This window comes from Salvelinus fontinalis, chromosome 36, assembly GCF_029448725.1.
Source record: "Salvelinus fontinalis isolate EN_2023a chromosome 36, ASM2944872v1, whole genome shotgun sequence".
NCBI classification, from domain to species: Eukaryota; Metazoa; Chordata; class Actinopteri; order Salmoniformes; family Salmonidae; genus Salvelinus; species Salvelinus fontinalis.
In genome coordinates, this window is record NC_074700.1 from 3842569 (window position 1) to 3869069 (window position 26501).

Sequence of the window (26501 nt, forward strand, 5' to 3'; positions counted from 1 at the left end):
CAATCCCATCGCCAAATGTCACGATCAAGCCTTTTAAAAATCATATTTAAGAAAACAACTCAATAATGAAGCGAATGATTCATTTGAAAGATCCCCCATTCCCCTGCAGATCTAGCTGCCATTATCATCCTGACATTCTGGTCCTCCTATTTGTTCGGCACACTTTGCCTCCATTTTAAAGGTCACTATTAAATGACTTTAAAGCATGCAAATTACTCTGTCCGCCTTAATGTTGCCTGAGTAGAAAAGAGTGAAATAAGCCCAAACAATGAGCCTTCTTTCTCAGCAGGGAACTCTCAGAGTCTGCCTTTGAGTGGAAAAAGTATCTCTTGTCATCTTGAAAATTAATAATTCCCTGAAAGACCTCTGCCCCCAGAGCTACTGCCTGTTTGTCCAACCTGGTCTCAGAGCCTTTTGTATATTCTGTACGTCATACCAAGAAACTCCATGTGGTATGATATGTTATGTATTATTTTGTGGATACCCATCACCCATTTCGTATGATATGTTACAAATTACAATTCCTGTTATATGTTACGAATTTGCAAAAGGTACAATATGTAACAAATTTGGCTTGACATTCCCATTCTGCACCCACACCGACCTTCGTTTTTGCCTTAAGCAATCATCTGTCTCATGAAACCTATGTACATAGCGCCATTAAGTGTTTAGACTGCAGCCCATGTTTGATTCCGCATTCTGTACTTTAGCAATCTCCATCAATCTGCAAGCGTCTTATGCTTTTGATAGCATTGTTGAAATGTATAATGATGGGAATCCGAGAACTTTTGAAGACTCTGGGGCTTTCACCAAATTGTGCCGAAAAATCTTTCAATACTCTACGCTTTTAACATTAGGCATATCTGCTGCACTGGAAAAAATATGCACTTTTGATGTTTATGTTGACCTTGTTTCAACTGCATCCATCAAAACTTTGTGGCACAATGGATAGGTGTGAGCTTTAAGAAACTAAAGTTATTTAGAATGTGGGGTTCACATTCCGCATCCTGCCAATAGGGTCTGGCTCCAGCAGATACCTTCTCACACCACAGATGCAGTGAGACGTATGGGATAAGAGAGGATGTCAAATGGTGCCAGAGAAAATGGTGTGTTACTGCTACCAATAGCATGAGGTGTGGAATGACATTTCAAATTAGTAGCACAGACAAAAGGGGCTAGCTATCAGTTTCTTTGCTAGCTAGTGCTACTATTGTATCCAAAAATGCTAAAAACATGGAAGTCAAATGCAAGAGAGCAGAACTTGGTAAATAGCCGCTGTTTAATGTACATAACTACCGGCATACAAAGCACATGGGCACAAAACCCGTATCGCACCAGTCACAAAAAGCACATGTACTTACAATAAACAATTCCCGACAAGGACATGGGGGAAAGAGGGAACATATACAACATGTAATTATGGTATTGAAATCAGGTGAGTGCGACAACCAGACAAAGCAAATGGAACATGAAAAAAAGATTGATGATGGCTAGAAGACCGGTGACGTCGACCGCCGAACACCGCCCGAACAAGGAGAGGAACCAACTTCGGGAGAAGTCGTGACAGGTGTTTTGTGGGTACTATTTAATGAAGCTGCCCGTTGAGGCCTTGTGATGTGTGTGTTTCTCAACCTAGACACTCTAATGTACTTGTCCTCTTGCTCAGTTCTGCACCAGGGCCTCCCACTCCTCTTTCTATTCTGGTTAGAGCCAGTTTGTACTGTTCTGTGAAGGGAGTAGTACACAGCGTTGTACGAGATATTCAATTTCTCGTATGGAATAGCCTTAATTTCTCAGAACAAGAATAGACTGACGAGATTCAGAAGAAAGTCTTTGTTTCTGGCCATTTTGAGCCTGTAATCGAACTCACAAATGCTGATGCTCCAGATATTAGTCTAAAGAAGGCCTCTTTAATCAGGACAACAGTTTTCAGCTGTACTAACATAATTGAAAAAGGGCTTTCTAGTGATCAATTAGCCTTTTAAAATGATAAACTTGGATTAGCTAGCACAACGTGCCATTGGAACACAAGAGTGATGGTTGCTGATAATGGCCCTCTGTATGCCTATGTAGATATTCCATAAAAAAATCTGCTGTTTCCAGCTACAATAGTCATTTACGACATTAACAATGTCTACTGTATACGTTTTATTTTTAAAGTTCAGTGTAGTTCCTTGAGAGCCATTGTGCTATCGGCTTGAGGGGGAATATACACAGCTGTGATGATGACTGAAAATAATTATCTCGGGAGGTAATGCAGTCGGCATTTAATTGTGAGGTATTCTCGGTCGGGTGAGCAAACAGACTTTAATTCCTATACATTACCACAATGAGTAATTAATTATGAAACATACACATCCACCTTTCTTTTTCCAGGAGAGTTCTTTATTCCTATCTGTGCGATGTACTGAGAACCCAGCTGGCTGTATGGATGGGGACAGTATATCCGAAGAAAGCCATGATTCCATGAAGCAGAGTATGTTACAGTCCCAAATGTTTCTCTGGAAGAAGATTCTTTCCCTGAGCTCATCTACATTATTTTCCAGGGACTGAATATTAGTGAGTAATATGCTCTGAAATGGTGGGTGGTGTGCACGCCTCCTGAGTCGGACTAAAAGTCTACTCCATATACTTCTTTGGAAGTAATCTTGGAGCAGCCTCTGGGATAAGTTCAATCGCCTTGGGGGTTACGAACAAAGGATCCAATTCAGGAAAGTCGTATTTTTCAGGTTGAAAAGCTGGTGAGTTACCGTCGCTCTGATATCTGAAAGTTATTTCTGTCTGTATGTAATAATGCAAAAAACGTTCTGGGCTAATAATGTGTCAAATAACACACAAATAAATTATGCAAAGTTGCTTAGGAGCCAGAAACTGAGCGGCCATGTCTATCGGCGCCATCTTGTCAGAGGTGGAGATTTAATTACAGGTGTGTGGTTTTGAGCGACTGGCCGTGTCTGAACACCCATACTTGTTTCCTAAATAGTACACCGTTTGTGTATGCGAAAAAATTGTGTTTTATAGTATGTGACATGTTGAAAATCAAGTATACTTTAAATGCCAGGATGTTATACTAATTTCGGCTTTGACAACAGCTGATCAATTCGATATGGGAACGTGCTACCGAAATCAATGATTTGCGGAAAAGAATGCAGTCGTGCATCACACATTCTCAGTATGCGAAATGGAAATGTTTTATAATATGTGACTCTTCGGAAATCAAGTATACTTTTAAATGCTAGTAGAATTCTCTGAACATTTAGGAATTTCACAGCCACAATTTATTGGAAGGTGGGGGCTGCGAGTTTTAATAGCTACATCTCTTTAAGTAAACAACAAAACCACATGGAAGATGGCAAAAAGCGAAGCTTCTGCAGTGGTGTTGAAATTTAAGTGGTTTTTGTTCTTCTTAACTTCTTGTCAATATGGGGGCGCTGTTTCACCATTGGAAAAAATAGTGCCCAAATTAAACTGCCTCGTACTCAATTCTTGCTCGTACAATATGCATATTATTATTACTATTGGATAGAAAGCACCCTCTAGTTTCTAAAACCGTTTGAATTATGTCTGTGAGTGAAACAGAACTGGACTTAGAGCAATTTTCCTATGAGGATTTGAAAATGCTGTTCTGCTCACTGTTCCCAGAACAGTTTATTAATTTGCCTGTCCTCTATTGGTTGAGATGCACTGCATACGCCTTCCCCTGGGTGTCAGCGAATAGAGGGACTTTAAATGGAGTCTCTAGGCAGATCTGAAAGTCTATAAATTGCTTGGAAACGAGGTGTCCCCTCTTTTGACTCTTCGCTCTGACGCAGGGAGGATCTTGGCATGTCGTGTTAGAAGCTCCTGTTTTAGCACTTAGATATATCCGGCTCTGTTTTTATTCGATATAGGTGTTAAAGACATCATAATGTTGTTATTTTAAACCAAGTTATATCAGTTTGTCAGTATATTGCGATTTTCGGGTATTTCATTTTCTGGCGTTCTAGGGGGTTGGGTATCTCTCTCTCTCATGCTATTGTTTACTGCTAATTGCAACGTGGAAGAGGACGTTCTCCAAACTAGCAACGATTGTTCTGAAGAAAGAACACCTTGCCCAAGATTCTGATGGAAGCTCAAAAAATAGTAAGCAGTCTTTATGCTGTTAATTCGTACTTATGTTGACAAATGTCAAATAATAATTCCGCCATGAATTATGGTGCGGTCTCGCTTTAGCGCACGCTGTATGCTTGAAGTAACGTTAATTTTAAAAATGTAACCCAGCAATTGCATTAAGAACTAATTTGTCTTTCAATTGCTGTCCAACCTGTATTTTTTTTGTCAAGTTTATGAATAGTTTTCGATTAGAATATGTGCCTCTCCAAGATGGCGCCGGACAGATTGCTTGAGGTTTTGGACACTATTCTCATTGTATAAGCACGATTTGTGCCGCTGAATATAACATGTTCGAACAAACTCTATATGCATTGTGTAATATGATGTTATAGGACTGTCATCTGAAGAATTCTGAGAAGGTTAGTGAAAAAATTAAGATATTTTGGTGGTTTATACGTTATCGCTATTTTTGCCTTGAATCAATGCTGTTGTGATGTTTGCTATTGTGGTAAGCTAATATAACGCTATATTGTGTTTTCGCTGTAAAACACTTAGAAAATCTGAAATATTGTCTGGATTCACGAGATCTGTGTCTTTCATCTGCTGTACGCTGTGTATTTTTAAGAAATGTTTTATGATGAGTAATTAGCTAATACACGATGGTCTCTGTAGTTATTCTAGTCGCGTTGGTGAGAGTTGTGATAGTGGCTGCAATGGTAAACTATTATTTATACCTGAAATATGCACATTTTTCTAACAAAACATATGCTATACAATAAATATGTTATCAGACTGTCATCTGATGAAGTTGTTTCTTGGTATTCTTGCTATTTCTTGCTATTTATATCTTTATTTGGTCGAATTTGGGATAGCTACTGATGGAGTAAAAAAATGGTGGAGTAAAGAAGTGGTGTCTTTTGCTAACGTGGTTAGCTAATAGATTTACATAGTGTCTTCCCTGTAAAACATTTTAAAAATCAGAAATGATGGCTGAATTCACAAGATGTGTATCTTTCATTTGGTGTCTTGGACTTGTGATTTCATGAACATTTTATTATATGATATCCCTGTGGCTTTAGGCTAGGCTAGTCAGCTTTTTTGATGGGGGTGCTCCCGGATCCGGGTTTGTGAGGCGTTAGAGGGTAAAATGAAGACGACTATTTCATCATAACGTTACATCTTTGAAATTAGATCTGCAGCCTGCTGCTTGCCATGCCTTTAGCTAGCTATGTGCTTTACTAGGACTAGGAGTTATAACTGTTCAAATAGTAACGATACCTACAGGGTTACTTGTTTGCTGTTGAGCAACAACTTAATTTTTAACATTAGACCAGTTAGCTAGCTATTGGTTGTAAATACCAGTGGTAGTGTTCAAACTGTTGCAGGGTATGATGACAATACCAGGCATTTCATTCAGTGGCGAACACGGCAGGAGAAATGTGGCAACAAAAAGGTTGAGTACATCATGTGGCCATAGCTAGCTCTCTTGCTACTGCACTGCCACTTGCTATTGCTAACATTAGTAATGTGGTAGCCTACTTTCATATTTACCACAGCATTGCTAGTCCCAACCCTTCTCTTTTATTCTTGTTATCCTGATTTGTCACGCCAGTTTATCTGTATTGAACTGATTGCAATGGTCATGCTATGCAATATTAGTTTTTACCTGAATAGTTACAGCCAGAATGGGCCTAGCTAGTTTCATTGCACATAGCTATAAGGGCACAAGGCGAGACCCAGATACAGACACGGGAGGCAGATGGTTTGGGTCTTTGATATTTATTAATCATTCCAAAAGGGGTAGGCAAGAGAATGGTCATGGACAGGCAAAAGGTCAAAACCAGATCAGAGTCCAGGAGGTACAGAGTGGCAGGCAGGCTCGAGGTCAGGGTAGGCAGATTGGTCAGGCAGGCGGGTACAGAGTCCAGAAAACAGGCAAGGGTTAAAACCGTGAGGACTAACAAAAAGAGAATTGAAGCATGAGTACGGGAAAACACGCCGGTTGAATTGAAAGACATACAAGACGAACTGGCACAGAGAGACAGGAAACACAGGGATAAATACACCAGGGAAAATAAGTGACACCTGAAGGGGGTGGAGACAATCACAAGGACAGGTGAAACAGATCATGGTGTGACAATAACCTGTTAATTCTTAGCACACGGATGCCGCTAGCGAGATCAAATTCGACAACATCAGGTGAAATTGCAGAGCGCCAAATTCAAAATATAAAAAACTTATATTAAACATTCATGGAAATAGAAGTGTCTTGCATCATTCAAACGCTTTGACTCTTGGTAATCAAACTGCGTTGTCAGATTTCAAAAAGGCTTTACGGCGAAACCATAGCATTCGATTATCTGAGGACAGCGCCCCACATCAACATATTTTTCAAACCAGCACAGGTGTCACAAAATCACAAATAGCGATAAAATAAATCACTTACCTTTGAAGATCTTCCTCTTTTTGCAATCCCAAGGGTCCCAGCTACACAATGAATGGTCGTTTTGGTCGTCCTTCTTTATATCCAAAAAAGTCTGCTTATTTGGTGCCATTGATTTCAGTAATCCACTCGTTCAACATGCAGACAAAGGAATCCAAAAAGTTACCGGTAAAGTTTGTCCAAACAAGTCAAATGATGTTTCTAATTAATCCTCATGTATTCTAATATTTAATACAGAGATTAGTATGTTCAATAGGGTAGATAAATAACGAAGAGCACAACCTCATTCACGAGCGCAACAAGACTACTTTCCTAATAAGAGACACCTTGGATAAAGTACAACTACTTGTTCGTTTTTCAAGAAACAAGCCTGAAACCTTGTATAAAGACTGTTGACATCTATTGGAAGCCTTAATTACTGCTATCTGGGGGCTATTTATTTGTATATCCCATAGGCATCCATTGAAAAGGACTTTGACCTCCAAACTAATTTTGGGGGGATGGATTTTCCTCAGGTTTTCGCCTGCCATATCAGTTCTGTTATACTCACAGACATTATTTTAATAGTTTCAGAAACTTCAGTGTGTTTTTTATCGAATTCTACCAATTATATGCATATTCTAGCTCCTGGGCCTGAGTAACAGGCAGTTTATTTTGGGCACGTCAGACAGGCAGAATTCAGGAAAACAGACCATGGGCTAAGAAGTTAAAAAGCTGCAAGTATTCCAGAGAAATGTACTGCAATTTGCATAGTATCTTTTACAGGGCTTTACATATAGTGTGTTTGATGCTGAAAGCTATCATTTTCCATATTTTTCCGGAGTTGAAAGCTCCCCCCACCGGAGTCATCACGAAGGGAGTGAAGGCCACTGTCTCATCCTGGAAGTGGTATGCGGTAATGGATGAGGCCCTGGAGGGCTGCCACTCCATCACCCCACCGGTCATCATCTCCTCATCCTCCCTAGTTGCAGCTGTGGGCTCCTCTACCTCCCTGAAGGGTCCCGATGTGGACACTGGAGAAGGACCAGGAGAAGGATGTGACTGCCAGGGAGGCACGCCTTATGTCCACTTTAGAGTCCATGACTAAGAAGTAGTATTTTGTATGTATTTTATTTATAGCTATTTATTTAGTAATTTTTTTAACCCAAAGTGGATTTCTGTTCTCATTGAAATGTGTTTTTTTTTATGGTAATTTTATTTTAATCATACTGGTGTGTTTAACATTCAACATTTGAACATAAAAATGCACTTGTACATCTGAGCTATCTTGATGCAGGTGCATGCTAACAATTAGATAAGTTGAAGAAACCCGTATACTGCTCTTGCTATTAGCACTTTTTTGTTGAAGCTTATGTGTCGGCCTTTCGGGCCTTTGTCAGAGCTTTTTGCTCTACCAGACAAAATAAACCATCTCGAGTATAACAAGAAGAATCTATTTAATTTCTATTGCACTTCTCAAAATTATCTCAAAGCAAACTGACAAGCAGTACATCATGAGTAGCCTAGCTATAATTGGCTAGGTCAACGAACAGAGGCTCATTGAGCTCATGCATTCTCCAAAGATGGAGCGGGACAGTTCATGGCTTGATCGGAAGAAGGTGGTCAGGGAGATGGTTGATGAAGATGGAGTCTGGTGATAATCTTCATCTTTTTGAGGGCTAGCTACTCTGGAAACCAGACTGAGTCATGTAGTTACTGAACTTCTCCTTATCAATGTATGGCACCCACTTGGCTGATGCCTCATCGGCTCTGGTCACCAGAAAACTCACCACACAGTTCAGAGTAGTAGCTTGCCAGTTGTCCTCATGACGAGCCCTAGGCCTCAGTACTGTAATCCTCCACTGCATCTTCTATTCCTCTCAAGCTTCAGCTGACTTTTTAATTGATACATGCTTAAGCTTAAAGTTAAATCAAGTTTACTCCAAATATGTCGTTCCAAATGCTAGTTACTTCGCTAACGTTAGCCCAAAACAACAAAACTCGAGCACTCCGCTGTAGTGAAAGGTCACTGGGTGGGAAGCCGTAATTGATGTGAAGCCGTAACTGATGTGAAGCCGTAACTGATGGTGTGTTCAAAACAACAGAGAACTCTTAAACATGATCAGACTCTGAAAAATATTTTTCAGTGGGCATCCAACTCGGAATTACAAGTCAGAAACTCGGGCATCCTCCTAGAGCTCCGACTCCTCTGACATCACGATTTTACCTAGTTCCCAGTTGTCTTGAATGTACCAAAAGTAGTACCTTGCTACCGTGGTGTACTACATACTTTTTACTAAACAGTTAGTGCTAAATAGTACGTAGTACGATTAGTACACAGTATACCGTTTAAGCCAGATTTCGGCCAAGGCCACTGTGTCTCATTGGTTGTGACAACTATGGGTACTGGGTACTAGGAGTTGGGAGGGGCTTGGAAGGGATTGAAGGGTAGCGACGGAGGTTTGGGTGCCGAGTTACAAAGCACTTCCTCTCATCTGTCGGAGCCTGAAATAGCCCAGATGGCAATCACTCACGTTTGTCCTAACCAAGGTGAGATAATGACAGGCCCCAGCCAGGTTTCAGGAGAAATGGAGGACAGGGATTGGAGGAACTTCCACTACAGCATGTATCACCTGGGAGATAGTGTCACACCCTGATCCGTTTCACCTGTCTTTGTGCTTGTCTCATCACCCTCCAGGTGTCGCCCATCTTACCCATTATTCCCTGTGTATATATACCTGTGTTCTCTGTTTGTCTGTTGCCAGTTTGTTTTGTTCATAGAACCTACCAGTGTTTGTTTCTCTGCTCCTGCCTGTTTCTTGCTCCTGTTTTCTAGTCCTTCCCGGTTTGGACCATTCTGCCTGCCCTGACCCTGAGACCGCCTGCCGTTCTGGACCCTTTACACCCACCCTTGACCTGTCGTTTGCAATAAACTCTTGTTACTTCTACACTGCCTGCATCTGGGTCTTACCTAAACGTGATAGATAGGAGGCTTCTGATAAGTAAACAACATTTATTTGTTAATTGTTTTGTTTTCCACACAATTTGGCTTGTGGAAAATGGTTACCAACCATGTTTCCCTTTCTCTCTAGCCTCACTATCCTCTAGCCTTTAAAGCCTGACTATGCTAAAAGCCCCACAAGATTTAACAGTGGCAATATATAAAAGAGGAATTGAAAGAACCAGTACAGTAGGTATTTGTTTTAGCGTGGCAGTTACATCATCGCTGAGAGCATTTTCAACATGATAAAAGTGGAACGTGTTTTCTGCTCTCTGGGGGTCAATAACAGATTATAACTCCGCCTGAAAAACTCCCATCATTCACCTTTTATGGTGACAATAACGCTATTATTTGATGTATACTTTGGAATGATAGGAAATAGCAATGTCGAACTTGATAAATGTCTTCGGAGGTGTTGGCTGAGAGTTTTCTTTTGCAGTCACAGTTGCTGCATCTGACCGTTCCGAATTGTTGTGGACCTGGAAACAGATAGTTTGAATTAAATATTGTTTTGAATATACTTTTTACCGATCCTAAATATGGTGTACTGCCCACGAATTCTGAAACATTGTCTACTTAGTGGTAGCCTACTCACTTCAATGCAAAATATCAACTGTCTGTTCTACTGTATTTTATAAACTGCGCTCCATTTCAGATGCATAGAGCAAATACTTGAAATGATAATAGCTTATCTAATATACGAGATCGTTTGTTGTATGACTACTTTGGGATTATGAACTCATCATGGACAGAAAAGGAATGTATTCTGCAATGTTTATGATATACGTATTGTGTATAATGTTTATAAGCAAAATACTGTATGACATTACAGTATTCAGACGTAGCCTACAAAACGTCAATGGGGAAGTTGAACCATCTGTTGTACCGTTAATCTGCTCTTTGGATCGGATCGCATAGAGCAAAATACTCCAAGTGGGTCCAATTAAATGAGAGATGGGACAAATGGTAGCCTATCCTAACTTGTTGTTGGCCTCCAGGCTATTTAGTGAGTATGACCCCATCACCGTCAGAAAAGGTGATGCATTTATTCTGCAATGATCATGCAAATGAAATAATAGGAAATAGATGTCTAGTTCTAATTATTTTAGAATGAAAATATAAAATAAATATATTTTCGCTCTTCTCACTAACGTCAAATTATTGAATCTTGTTATTATATTTAGTTCCCTGTTTTTCTTGTTATGAATAAAAGGTTCAGAATAGGAAGCTATTACTAGGCTACTTTTGCCTTGCAATGCAATACTTCAACCACTAGAAACTGTGCGTCCCCATGGTCTAAAGTTTGTGGTAGGAAATGCATATTTTCACGTCAATTTCAGTTTTTATAAATGGATTTTGCATGAAAACTGGCGCACACATGCTTTGGGGCATATTTTATGAATATGTTTATAAATGAGGCCCCAGGGCCCTATTGAGCACTTCCAGCAGCTGGTATTCATAAATCCAGATCCGCCACCATATGTGTGTCTACAGCTTAGAGCAGAATCCTCTCATCCTCCTCCCCATCCCTCACTGTCTATTCTCCCTTTCTGTTGCCACCTTGTACCCCTTCGAAAAGCAAAAATATGTCCTAAATATCCGAGAGGGAGAGGTTGGAGGGGGGAAGGAGGGAGTGTAGAGGCAAGCCACGAGTTGCAGCCAACTCAAAACAATGTTGATCACTTGCGTCTTATCGCGGACTGAGCCAGAACACCCCTTGTGAATTAAAGGATAAATAGTATCTTGCTCCCTCATTTTTCATCGGGCCAAGAGATGGCCGTCTGGTCGGCTGCTTCCTTTCTTCCGGCTCCTGCGCTGCAGAGATAATCCTGGGAACCATTCCAGGCGGCGGAATCCATCTGGTCATAGTGTGGACGGGCCACCGCAGTCCTTGGCGTCAGCGAGGTCATTGTCTTGTCAAGTGAACTGAGGCTCGACGGCGGCAAAGCTTCTTTTTGTTTTGAGTTTGTTTTGTTACTGTTTGTGTTCACCTTGAGACACTAAAGGTGTACAAGGATGGACTGTTTTAATTGAGTGGATTTAATAGGAACGGGTCAATGGTAGTGTTCATGTACCTTTATCTGAGAGAGAACAACATTTTTCTTCTCCTAACTGTCCCCCACAGCATGGTTCTGGGGGTTGTCTTCCACCCATGCTCTTTTACTCTATCAATCACTTTTACCTTCAGACAAACTTCATCATGGTCTACGACATGTACTCCACTATGTGTCATAGTGTATTAGTTGAAGTAGAACAACATAGTATGTATCTAAATACAACAAAGTCTAGGGATAGCCTGGGATTCATGGGACAGCAGTGTGTATTCTTACCCTCTCCACTCCTCTCAGTCCATCACTACTTCTGGCAGCAAATAAAACAAAGTGATGCATCCTGAGATCTTCGATATCATCAACCATAAAAAAAAGATGAAACATACGGGAATATGAGGGTGGGCGAAAGGAGAGTAAATCAATAGGATTCTTGAGATCAATAGGATTTTCTTTTATTTTTGCATCTCAGAGAGGCAGTATATTTCCTTTTGTGAAGGATTATCGGTTGGTCTTGACGTGACTTTAAAGATTCATGAGGCATGCATGGAGAGACATGGATTATGTCTGAGTGACTGATGTGTGTGTGTGCGTGCATGCAGGGTTGTGTATGTTACTTTCTAAATGTAATCTGTTACAGTTACTAGTCACCTGTACAAAATTGTAATCAGGAACAACTTTTGGACAGTGGTGTGTTTTGATGGTTGCCAAGGGAAGCCAGGCTTCGCCCAAAAATGTACCAAGAAAAAATATATACATAATGTAACTTTCGTCTCTGTGTTTCATAATCTTCCTTCAATTCACAAGGGGCTGAATGTATCTCACCGGAGAAAGCATCCGAGCGAGCGAAACAGAGTCCCAATATCTCTGTATGTGTAGCCCATCTATTTTATGCTGTCTGGTCAAAGAGTAAGGGAAGAGTATGGGAAGCCAGTGAGCGTTTGGCCTCCCTTGATAAAAAATGAATAAAATAATAGCCAATCAGCGTTGCGCTAAACGGAGAGTTAGCTCAACTGTTAACCTCTCTTGGGTACGTGAGACGTTAGCGTCCCACCTCTTCAACAGCCAGTGAAACTGCTGGGCGCCAGCAGTTTCACCGGTCTGTAGTCATTTAGGCAGGTTGCCTTTGTGTTCTTGGGCACAGGGACTATGGTGGTCTGCTTGAAACATGTTGGTATTACAGACTTAAAATCAGGGACATGTTGAAAAGGAAGACACCTGCCAGTTGATGTTGGCTTTAGTCAGGATCGAGGGAAAGATGAACAGAGCAAAGTACACAGAGATCCTTGATTAAAACCTGCTCCAGAGCGCTCAGGACCTCAGACTTGGGCAAAGGTTCACCTTCCAATAGGACAATGACCTTAAGTACACAGCCAAGACAATGCAGGACTAGCTTCGAGACAAGTCTCTGAATGTCCCTGAGTGGCCCAGCCAGAGCCCGGATTGAACCCGATCGAACATCTCTGAAGAGACCGTAAAATTGCTGTGCAGCAACGCTCCCCAACCAGCCTAACAGTGCTTGAGAGGATCTGCAAAGAAGAATGGGAGAAACTCCCCAAATACAGGTGTGTCAAGCTTGTAGCATCATATCCAAAAATATTAGAGGCAATAATCTCTGCCAAAGTTGCTTCAACAAAGTACCGAGTAAAGCGTCTGAATACTGGTCATCCCCAAAGCCAACACCTGCTTTGGCTGCCTTTCCTTCCAGTTCTCTGCTGCCATTGACTGGAACGAATTGCAAAAGTCACTGAAGCCGTAGACTTACATCTCCCTCACTAACTATAAGCATCAGCTGTCAGAGCAGCTTACCGATCACTGCACCTGTACACAGCCCATCTGTAAATAGCCCACCCAACTACCTCATCCCCACATTGTTATTGTTTTGCAACCCGGTATCTCTACTTGCACATCATCATCTGCACATCTATCACTCGAGTTAATACTAAATTGTAATTATTTCACCACTATGGCCTATTTATTGCCTTACCTCTCTAATCTTACTACATTTGCACACACTGTATATAGATTTTTCTATTGTGTTATTGACTGTACGTTTGTTTATCCCATGTGTAACTCTGTGTTGTTGTTTTTGTCGCACTGCTTTGCTTTATCTTGGCCAGGTCGCAGTTTTAAATGAGAACTTGTTCTCAACTCGCCTTCCTGGTTAAATAAAGGTGAAATAAATGTATAAAACGTACGTAAATGTGATGTTTTTTTGTTGTTTTTTTAATCGCATAAATGTCTACAAACCTGTTTTTGCTTTGTCATTGTTGTGTATTGTTTGTAGATTGATGAAGGAAAAAAGGCTGTAACCTAACAAAAAATGTGGAAAAAGTCAAGGGGTCTGAATACTTTCTGAAGGCACTGTATAAGACAAGTAGTCGGTACTGTATGGTTGCGGATGTTTTGCTGGTTCTCCATGCTTGGCTACAGACGAGTAGTTCAATCTTTTAATTGGGTACCAGACCTTGCATGTTGAACGGCATATGTTTCACAAACTAATGACCCACACCTCGACAAGCTCAGCGGAGGGAGAGGAGACGCCTGCCACAACACCATTCATAACAACCTGTTTACATCCAAGGTTTTGGTTACGCTCCTTTTCCTTCGTATTTCTTAGGACATGCTGGGTTGTGTTCAGTAGAAGTGAATGTGAGAGAACAGGTTACAGATCCCATCCATTAACATACAGATAGCTAAATGAAGAATACTTTTAGATGCAACTCATATTCAGCTTAGTGCTACTTTCTTTTTATGATCAAAGTCTGGCTATACAGTATAATTGAAGGTTGTCTAAGAAGTGGCCACGGACATGGGCTTCAGAAAATGGATGTTGAAAAAGAGCACTAGAGACATTTAAGTCTGAAAGGAAGAAAGAACAGACAAACCTTTCAGTTGGACAAGGCTGACTTGAGGATAAGAAAATAAGTATTTAATTGATGCTGGAGATAATGAGTTCCCTATTAATCCAGTCAAATACAATTTATAATCGTCTTATTTGCCTTTAAAAGGCAGATGAAGGACTGGGGAATGTTAATGTGGATGATGGTCAAATGGCAGTAGGACAGAAAGAGAAAAGAACTGTACTTTGAGCCCTCTTAGAGGTCAATGCATGATATAATGTAAAGCAGGGCTGTTAGGTTTCACTTTCCTCAGATTCATAGATTCATGTTTTGGATGATTTGGATAACTTCTTCATACTTATGGTGTTTTACATTTTGATCAGCAAAGATTCACTCAAGACGTAGACATCTTACAGAATACTACTTCACAGAGGTGTGGACTCGAGTCACAAATATGATGACTTGCAACTCGACTTTGACTTTAACACCAATGACTCATGACTTGACCTTGAGCCTTTGACTCGACCTGACTAGATACACTCCACAATCCCAAATATAAAAAAGTATGCTATTAAAAAAAGTGTGCAGCACATCAACTCTTTATTTAATGGATTACAGTTTGAATCGGACAGCAGCCAATCAAATTGTGCCAGCTGATAAAAAGTTGTGCGTGGCAGTGAAGAGGTACGTCGGCGAGTGAATTCAGATGGAGCCCTTGGAAAGATGATACCCAAAAGTATTATTTTCGTATATAAAGACAACGCTGTATCAACAAAAAAATGGACTGCAACTTGCAAAACATGTGGGAAGGAAATTACAGACAGAGGCGCAACAATTTCCAACTTTGTTTGACATTTGAAGCTGCACAAAGAACGGTACGTTGTGGCTAACATAGCCGACAGCTATATAATTTATAACTTTACTATTGTAGCATGTAGGCTAATGTAACGTTAAATCAATGAGCCTCCACACAGTCAGTCAGTGCGGGAACGTGATCATTGCACCCAAGATTGAGCTACAACTGGCTAGGCAGTTGGTAGCCTAAATCCTGCCTGATGTTACTGCTGTTCCTAAAACCATTGACATACATTAGCCTACTGTAACCACACAGAGATTGTGTGTGTGTGTGTGTGTGTGTAATGTTGGGCGATTGTGTACAAGCCTACATCGCCCGATTGCGCCCCATAGCGATCCTCAATGGTCGATCACTATTGAGCGGGGGTCTTTTTCATGGCTACCCATGTATTTCCATGGAAATATAACGTTTATTTGGAAAGTAATAAATAGCGATATTTTAAAAATCATTCATGATTTGCGTAAATTTAATATTCTAACTATTACTCGTTAAAAATATGAAATGTTAACTTTTCTATAATCAGTGCAAGGTCTTAAAGTGGAATCAGACTTTTTGACCAAAAGACAGGGTGAAGCCCAATTTGAACAACATGGCTTCGCAATACCATTGTCCAACATATACTGCACCTCTTTCCAATTGCAGTCTCTTCTCCTCAGATACACGATAAAATCTCTGTTTGATAGGCTTAGCATCTCCGATGTCTATATCATGCTCAATTAAGTGGGTTTGCGATGGAGTGTCAGAAAACAAAACAGGGTAGTTTCTAATAAGAGCTACCAATTCATCACGTTTCTCAGAGTCTAAATGATCTACCAAGACCCCAAGGTTTTGCAAAGTCTGGGAGGTTTTCAACTGACCTTGTAAGACCTGGTTTGGTTTACTTGTGCGCTGACACGTATGACAAGTTTTAATAAACTGAGCTACATCCCGCTTTAAACTTGGCCAGAAAAAATAACGAAGTATACGATCATAAGTTCTACGAACACCCATATGACCTGCCACATCACCATGTGAAGTTTGCAACACTTTATTTCGCAAGGTAGTTGGTACAACTATTTGAAAGACTGGTTCTCCTAGACCCTGATCATAGTGTGGAACCCATTTCCTGACCAACAGCCCATCAAGAAGAAAATAACACTGAGCACTATTCCTCACCACTGAATCAGGAACAACTTTATCAAACAGATCAGCCTAAGTAGTATGGGCCTTTTGCTCAGCCATCAATGAATCTCTAGAACTAGTCAACTGTTCTGTCTGGAGTTTGACTGGCAACTCAAAACTTTCTGGCTTACTCTCAATCTCCTTATGAGAGGCCACGCAGGTAACCGCACAAACTGGAAATATCTCAGGAGACACACAATTTTGATCCGGAAATTCCCTTGCAGGGGACACTGAAGGTTGCTTCTTACAGATGTTTAGTTTGTCATCTGCCCACACCTTACTACCTCCCAAGTCATTCCCCAAAATCATGTGGACTCCCTCTACTGGCAACTGGGGTTTAACCCCAACATCTACATCACCCTCTACCAGACCACATTTTAGGGTAACTTCATGTAAAGGACAAGAGAATGGAACTAAACCCGTACCACATACCATTACACAACTGCCAGTATCAGACTTTGGAGAACGGCAAAACAGATTCCAGAATAAAATAATCTAAAGCTCCAGTGTCTAACTTTTACTGCCTCAGAAACCCGGATCCGGGATCCCCCCCACCCCCCCACACTGATTAGCATCGCTAGCATAGCGTCACATTTAAATAGTAGCATCTAAATATCATTAAATCACAAGTCCAAGACACCTAATAAAGATACAGATCTTGTGAATAAAGTCACCATTTCAGATTTTTAAAATGTTTTACAGGGAAGACAAAATATGTAAATCTATTAGCTAACCATGTTAGCAAAAGACACCCTTTTTCTTTGTCCACCATTTTTTCTCAACACCAGTAGCTATCACCAATTCGGCTAAACTAAGATATTGATAGCCACTAACCAAGACAAAAGCTCATCAGATGACAGTCTGATAACATATTTATGGTATAGGATAGGTTTTGTTAGAAAAATGTGCATATTTCAGGTATATTTCAGGTATAAATCATAGTTTGCCATTGCAGCCACCAACACAAATCTCACCAAAGCGACTAGAATTACTACAGAGAGCAACGTGTATGACCAATTTACTCATCATAAAACATTTCATAAAAATAGACAAAGCATAGCAATGGAAAGACACAGATCTTGTGATTTCAGACAATATTTCAGATTTTCTAAGCGTTTTACAGCGAAAACACAATAAATCGATAAGTTAGCATACTACATGTGCAAACGTCACCCCAGCATGAATTCAAGCCAAAGGGAGCGATATCGTTATCATCGCCAAAAGATATACATTTTTTCACTAACCTTTTCAGAATTCTTCCGATGACACTCCTGTAACATCATATTACAACATACATATATTGTTTGTTCGAAAATGTGCATATTTAGCCATAAAAAAACGTGGTTATACAATGAAAATAGTAGCAAATCAAGCCTCAACATGTCGGACGCCATCTTTCATAGTGATCTAGTTTAACCTGTTGAGGATGGGGGCGCTGTTGTCACTATTTATGCTAATCGTGTAATTTTTGAAACGGCTTCCCACAAAATTCTTGATCGTACAATATGCATATTATTATTATTATTGGATAGAAAACAGTCTATAGTTTCTATAGGAGTTGAAATTTTGTCTCTAAGTGGAACAGAAGTCATTCTACAGCAATTTCCCTGACATGGAGTCAGATTTCAGAAATTTTGGCCCCTGATCTGGAGTCAGTTAAAAGGCCGCAGTTATTGCTATGAGTATACGGACACTGCTTACGTCTTCCCCTGGATGCCTTTACGTGATGACGATTTGAATGGGGTCGATTGCGCGTTCACAGGCACTACAAATTAAAAAAACCTGTAGCTAGGAACTCTTTTCCAGCTGCGTAATGCGCCTGGAGGACATCGACCCGCACTTGTTCCAAGCATTAGTGGAGGGAGTAATATTACTCTGGTCATGTTTCTACTCGTTATGGGAGTTAAAAACATCATAAGGTAGTTAATTTAAAGCGTTTTATAGCAATTTATATCCGTTTAGTGCGATTTTGGGACATTTATTTCTGAAACGCTGTGAATTGCTGGGCACACTTCCAGTTCATCCCGAACGCAGTTGGCATTTCCACATGGCAAGAGGACAGCTTTCCACCAAAAGACGATTAGACCCAAGAAAGGATCCTTTGCCCAAGATACTGATGGAAGAACAGCTCAAAGTAGGACATTTTTATTATGATAAATCGTGTTTCTGTCGAAAAATGTTAGTGGCTTAGGACGCCATGTTTTTTGACGTATTTTCGCTTGGCGCAAATTGTATTGAAAAGGATCATTTAAAAAATGTAATTCCGCGATTGTATTAAGAATTAAATTGTCTATCAATCCCTGTCCACCCTATATTTTTTAGTCACGTTTATGAGTATTTATGTATAAGAGTAGATCACTGTCTAATATGGCGCACGTACATTTTCTCACCAGCTGGGCTACATTTCACATTGTCTAACCATGATTTTGGTGGCTAAATATAAACATTTTCGATCAAACTCTATATGGATTGTGTAATATGATGTTACAGGAGTGTCATCTGAAGAATTCTGAGAAGGTTAGTGAAAAAATTTATATATTTTGGCGATGTTGACGTTATCGCTCACTTTGGCTAGAATCAATGCTGGGCTGCTATGTGCTATGTGCTATGCTAATATAACGATTTATTGTGTTTTCGCTGTAAGACACTTAGAAAATCTGAAATATTGTCTGTATTCACAGGATCTGTGTCTTTCGATTCGTGTATGCTGTGTATTTTTACGAAATGTTTGATGATTAGTAAGTAGGTAAACACGTTGCTCTATGTAGTTATTCTAGTCCATTTGTGACGGTGGGTGCAATTGTAACCTATGCCATCTACCTGAAATATGCACTTTTTTCTAACAAAACCTATCCCATACCATAAATATGTTATCAGACTGTCATCTGATGAGTTTTTTTCTTGGTTAGGGGCTATAAATATCTTAGTTTAGCCGAATTGGTGATAGCTACTGGTGTTGGTGGACAAATAAAAGATGGTGGATTATGCTAATGTGTTTTTAGGTAATAGATGTACATCTTTACATATTGTGTCTTCCCTGTAAAACATTTTAAAAATCGGACATGTTGGCTGGATTCACAAGATCTGTGTCTTTCATTAGCTGTATTGGACTTTAATGTGTGAAAGTTAAATCGGTTGATAACCGAGCCTCTGAAAATGGCATCCCGAGGTCCTTTTCTGTGTAATGGCAAGAGTCGAAAGGGGGGGCTACCCTCACTCCTTGGCCTTTTATAACCTCTGAGAGCTACGCAGAAAGCCCATTCCACTTCTCATTGGTTACTGACATCCAGGGGAAGGCGGGTGCAGTTCATGTCGTTCCATAGGAAAAACACAGACTTTTAAAACTGATCTGAAATCAGAGCTTCGCTCTCAGACCATCGCAGTACCTGTCATGGATTTCGCTGTAGAAAGAGTTCTGGGTCACCCACAGACAAAATTCCAACGGCTATAGAAACTAGAGAGTGTTTTCAATCCAACAGAATTAATAATATGCATATTGTCCGATCAAGAATTGAGCACGAGGCAGTTTAATTTGGCGACACCCAGAAATAAAAAATGCTAATTGTGCCACCTATTGACAAAAGGTTTTAAGATATTGATTTAAACATTTTGGTTGCCATCTACCAGGGACACTACAACATCTGAAATAAAGGCTGAAAAATCACAGTGGGAAGACTGAGAATCAAACTCAACTAGTGGCTGAAAAAGCTCACCCTGGTGGTCAGAGGCTGTAACAGGAGCTACCATCATAGCAGGTTTAACTTGACCTGACTTTTTTGATTTAAGCAGAGGACAATCTTTCTTCCAATGTCCTTCAACTAAACAGTAGCGACAAGTATTAGCATTAACCGGTGCTTTAAGTCCTCCAGACCCAAACTTCTGCTGAGGCCTTTGGAAAGAAGCTCCAAAAAAAGGTGACCTACTATTCCTAGGAGTAAAGTTACTTTTATGGTACATGTCACTGTTTGACTCAACATGGCTTCACTTGGAGACTTAACTTTACGTTCATTCATGTATGTAGCAACCTGGTCAGACACAGAATTTTTGAACTGTTCTAACACAATCAAATTAGACAGACCCTCAAAAGTACTAACTTCAGACGCTGTACAACAACGATTAAATGCAGAGGTCAAATCACAAACAAACTCAGAATAGGTTTGTGATTCTAACTTTTTCCTGTAACGAAAACGTTGACGATATGCCTCTGGCAAAAGCTCGTAGACCTTCAGAACTGCTGATTTAACTTTAGCAAAAACTTTACTGTCAGCTACACTCAGTCTTGCAAAAGCCTCACGTGCTTTACCTGTAAGTACACATTGCAACAACATAGTCATGTCCAAATCTGACCAAGCTCTAGCTTCCGCAATATGCTCAAATAAGGTGAAGTATGTGTCTGGATCTTACTCATCAAATTTAGGCAACAAACAAAGATTCTGTGAAACATCAAGCTGTGGTAGTCCTTCTGGTCTATTAGCATTTCTCAATCACTCTATCTCTAACTGCATTTGCAACAGCTCCCTCTGCTGCTCAAAAGTTAATGAAGGGCTAGACTGAAAACTTGCACCCTCACTACTAGCAGACTGACCCCCCAAAACACCCATTTCCCTAAGACCCTGCTTTAATCTAGTTAACAGTCTCTTTAATTTTTTTATCAACAATCTCAATCTGATAATGTTCAGCAATTTCAATAACTGCTCCTTAGTACACAACTCTAAGGCTACCTCTGAAGGAGCTTGAACAAAACTACTCAAAATGGAAGACATTTTCCTCAACCAATACAACTATTCCAAATGCTCCAAAAAACACACAACTCACCTGCTGTCAGTCTGGGTTCAAGGACAGGAGCCACACCCCACTAGCCTCCAAAAACAACTAACTAACTGGCCCTGGTCTTCGTGCAGTCACAAGTGGTGGGGTTTTATGCACACAAAACCAGTGGAGTGGAAAAGACAACCAGAAACTGGCGGCCCCCCCCATAACCACGGAGGTGCTCCCGAGCCGATGTAGGGGAAAAGGGATGCTCTACCCACGTTCACTGCCACCTAAAACAAAAACACCACAAGCCTCCTATTGACACTCGCTGATAAGCCTGAACAGGAGAGGACTCCCACCTGAACAAAACCCAGAAAAACCCAGAGTGAATTGCTTAGCTACCAAGCTAACTGAACCAAAAGAACACATGGCTCTAAATGCTCTCTTCAACAATATTGGCCTAACCAAAACATCCCCTCAATTTTTTGGGGGGGAAATCTGAACTAATCAAATAAGCCAAATTACAAATAAACAAACATATCAATGATAAGACAATGCCAATCCAGACAAAACCTTAACCGACTAAGACAAAATGTTAAAGTAAACTAAAATACTAAAGTAAGACTAAAGTTAACTTTAACTTACGGATGAGCCCCCCCTTGTCACAGGCCGGCTCATAGCCTGTGACACAAATGAGGGGACACGAACAACAGGTATATGCCAATCAAAAAGGTTCTTTATTCTAAACCAAAACTATTAACTTTAAACAAAGAAAAAAGGATGAGGTGTGGAAGTATCATAATGTAGGTAAAGTGCAGGGATGAATGAATCTGTGTGTGTGAATATGACTGAGTGAAAATGATGTAAAACTTGTAGTTTTACTTGTACCTAAGGAACAAACAAAACAGGATCATACCTGGAGGAGCAGAGAGAGAGAGAAGTGATTAGTGAAGCAAGTTTAAATACCCTGAGCCCAGGTGGCTCCAATCACTAACGACCCTCCTCTGCCTGCAGGAGGAACCACCCCTGCAATGCAGAGGGGCCGTAACATATTACATTTGGTGAAGAGCACATTATTACTTGTTTAGGACTCGAAACTCAAAGTTTAGGACTTGAGACTTGACTTGATACTTGACGGTCTTGACTTGACTCGGACTTACCTGTCTTGACTTGGGACTTGAATTGGGTGCTAAGACTTGAGACTTACTTGTGACTTGTAAAACAATGACTTGGTCCCACCTCTGCTACTTCCTATGGACACAAATAAACACAAACATATCAAAATAAAGAAACTCACCTCCCATGTACTGACTCTACATTCCCTCACCATATCTCAGTAACAGTGGATATGACAAAGCTCTAAAATAGATCACTCATGCATCACGTGTAATCTGGGCAGCAGATTTACAGTGCTTTCAGAAAGCATTCATACACCTTGACTTATTCCACATGTTGTTGTTTTACAACCTGAACAATGCCTGCACATCCCATAATGACAAAGTGGAAACATGTTTATAGAAATGTTTGCAAATGTATTGAAAATGAAATACAGAAATATCTCATTTACATAAGTATTCACACTCCTGAGTCAATACTTTACAGAAGCACCATTGGCAGCGATTACAGCTGTGAGTCTGTAAGAGTTTTCCACAACTGGATTGTGTAACAGTTGCCCATTATTCTTTTCAAAATTCTTCAAGCTCTGTCAAATTTGTTGTTGATCATTGCTAGGCAACCATTTGCAGATCTTGCCTTAGATTTTCAAGTAAATTTAAGTCAAAACTAATTCAGCCACTCCGGAACTTTCACTGTCTTCTTGGTAAGCAACTCCAGTGTAGATGTGGCTTTGTGTTTTCGGTTATTGTCCTGCTGAAAGGTGAACTCATCTCCCAGTGTCTGGTGGAAAGCACCTGAATCAGGTTTTCCTCTAGGATTATGCATGTGCTTCGCTCCATGCCGTTTCTTTTTTATCCTGAAAAACTCCACAGTCCTTAACGATTACAAGCATACCCAATACATGATGCAGCCACCACTATTCTTGAATATATGGAGAGGGGTACTCAGTAATGTGTTGTATTGGATTTGCCACAAACAAGACTTTGTATTCAGGACAAAAAAAGTTAATTCCTTTGCCACATTTCTTGCAGTTTTACTTTTTTATTTATTTATTTATTTTACCGTTATTTTACCAGGTAAGTTGACTGAGAACACGTTCTCATTTGCAGCAACGACCTGGGGAATAGTTACAGGGGAGAGGAGGGGGATGAATGAGCCAATTGTAAACTGGGGATTATTAGGTGACCATGATGGTTTGAGGGCCAGATTGGGAATTTAGCCAGGACACCGGGGTTACACCCCTACTCTTACGATAAGTGCCATGGGATCTTTAATGACCTCAGAGAGTCAGGACACCCGTTTAACGTCCCATCCGAAAGACGGCACCCTATACAGGACAGTGTCCCCAATCACTGCCCTGGGGCATTGGGATATTTTTTAGACCAGAGGAAAGAGTGCCTCCTACTGGCCCTCCAACACCACTTCCAGCAGCATCTGGTCTCCCATCCAGGGACTGACCAGGACCAACCCTGCTTAGCTTCAGAAGCAAGCCAGCAGTGGTATGCAGGGTGGTATGCTGCTGGCTTGCTTTAGTGTCTTGTTGCAATCAGGATGCATGTTTTGGAATATTTTTATTCTGTACAGGCTTCCTTCTTTTCACTCTCTCAATTAGGTTAGTAATGTGGAAAACTACAATGTTGTTGATCCATCCTCAGTTATCTTCTTTCACAGCCATTAAACTCTTTAACGGTTTTAAAGTCACCATTGGCCTCATGGTGAAATCACTGAATGGTTTCCTTCATCTGCGGCAACTGAGTTAACCTGTTGGGGATGGGGGCGCTGTTTAGACTATTTATGCTAATGTGGCTAATTTTTTAAACGGCTTCCCACAAAATCCTTGATCGTACAATATGCATATTATTATTATTATTGGATAGAAAACAGTCTATAGTTTCTATAGGAGTTGAAATTTTGTCTCTAAGTGGAACAGAGCCCATTCTACAGCAATTTCCCTGACATGGAGTCAGATTTGAGAAATGTTGGCCACTTTTCTGAAGTCAGTTAAAAGGGCACTGTCGTTGCTATGACTATACGGACACTTCTTACGTCTTCCCCTGGATGCCTTTACGTGATGACGATTCCAACGGGCTCGATTGCGCGTTCACAGGCCCTACAAATGAAAAAACTCTGAAGCTAGTCATTCTTTGGGAGCTGCGTAACGCGCGTGGAAGACACCGACCCTCTCCTGTTCCAAGCGTTAGTTTAGCCTGTTATATTTCTCCGGTCATCTTTTCACTCGTTATAGGAGTTACAAACATCACAAAGTAGTTAATTTAAAGCGTTTTATAGCAATTTATATCCGTTTAGTGCGATTTTGGGACATTTATTTTTGCAACGATGTGAAAAGTTGGGCACGGTTTTCAGTTCACCCCGAACGTAGTTGACATTTCCACATGGCAAGAGGACAGCTTTCCACCAAAAGACGATTTCTCCCAAGAAAGGATCCTTTGCCCAAGATACTGATGGAAGAACAGCTCAAGGTAGGACATTTTTATTATGATAAATCGTGTTTCTGTCGAAACATTTTAGTGGCTTAGGACGCCATGTTTTTTGACGTAGCTTCGCTTGGCGCAAACTGTATTGAAAAGTAAGGATAAATTAAAAAATGTAATAACGCAATTGTATTAAGAATTAAATTGTCTATCAATCCCTGTCCACCCTATATTTTTTAGTCACGTTTATGAGTATTTATGTATAAGAGTAGATCACTGTCTAAGTGGCGCAAGGACATTTTGTGACCAGCTGAGCTACATTTCACATTGTCTAACCATGATTTTGGTGGCTAAATATAAACATTTTCGATCAAACTGTATATGCATGTTGTAATGTGATGTTACAGGAGTGTCATCGGAAGAATTCTGAGAAGGTTAGTGAAAAAATTAATATCTTTTGGCGATGTTGACTTTTATCGCTCACTTTGGCTAGAATCAATGCTGGGCTGCTAATTGCTATGTGCTAAGCTAATATAACGATTTATTGTGTTTTCGCTGTAAGACACTTAGAAAATCTGAAATATTGTCTGTATTCACAGGATCTGTGTCTTTCGATTCGTGTATGCTGTGTATTTTTACGAAATGTTTGATGATTAGTAGTTAGGTAAACACGTTGCTCATTGTAATTATTCTAGTCCATTTGTGATGGTGGGTGCAATTGTAAACTATGCCATATACCTGAAATATGCACTTTTTTCTAACAAAACCTATCCCATACCATAAATATGTTATCAGACTGTCATCTAATGAGTTTTTTTGTTGGTTAGGGGCTATAAATATCTTAGTTTAGCCGAATTGGTGATGGCTACTGGTGTTGGTGGACAAATAAAAGATGGTGGATTATGCTAATGTGTTTTTAGGTAATAGATGTACATCTTTACATATTGTGTCTTCCCTGTAAAACATTTTAAAAATCGGAAATGTTGACTGGATTCATAAGATCTGTGTCTTTCATTAGCTGTATTGGACTTTAATGTGTGAAAGTTAAATATTTAAAAAAAATATTTTTTTTGAATTTCGCGGCACTGGTTTTTCAGTGGGGGGGGGGGGGGGTGCCGCTAGCGCCACGCTGATCCTAGACAGGTTAAGAAGGATGCCTGTATCTTCGTAATGACTGGGTGTATTGATACACCATCCAAAGTGTAACTAATAACGTCATGGGATATTCAATGTCTGCTTTTTTTACACATCTACCAATTAGTGCCCTTCTTTGTGAGGCATTGGAAAACCTCCCTGTTCTTTGTGGTTGAATCTGTGGTCCATGAAATGTATTATGTGGGTTGTTAATCTTGGAAATAGGGGGCGCCATTTCCACTTTGGGAAAAAATTGTGCCCAAATTAAACGGCCTCATACTCTGTTCTAGATCATATGATATGCATATTATAATTACCATTGGATAGAAAACATTCTGAAGTTTCTAAAACTGTTTGAATCATATCTGTGAGTAAAACAGAACTCATTTGGCAGGCAAAGTTCCAAACAGGAAGTGAGAATTCTGAAATGGGTCTCTCTGACAGGCCTCGCCTATTCAATTGCCTTGTATTTATGGATATGTATGCACTTCATACGCCTTCCACTAGATGTCAACAGGCAGTAGAATGTTGAATGAGGTGCCTGGCCTGATGTGGGACCGAATGAGAGCTTTTGGAGTGACAGGTCAGCCATATTGGCAGTATTTTGCTGCGCACCTGGGAGCACCATATAATTTTCTGCAATG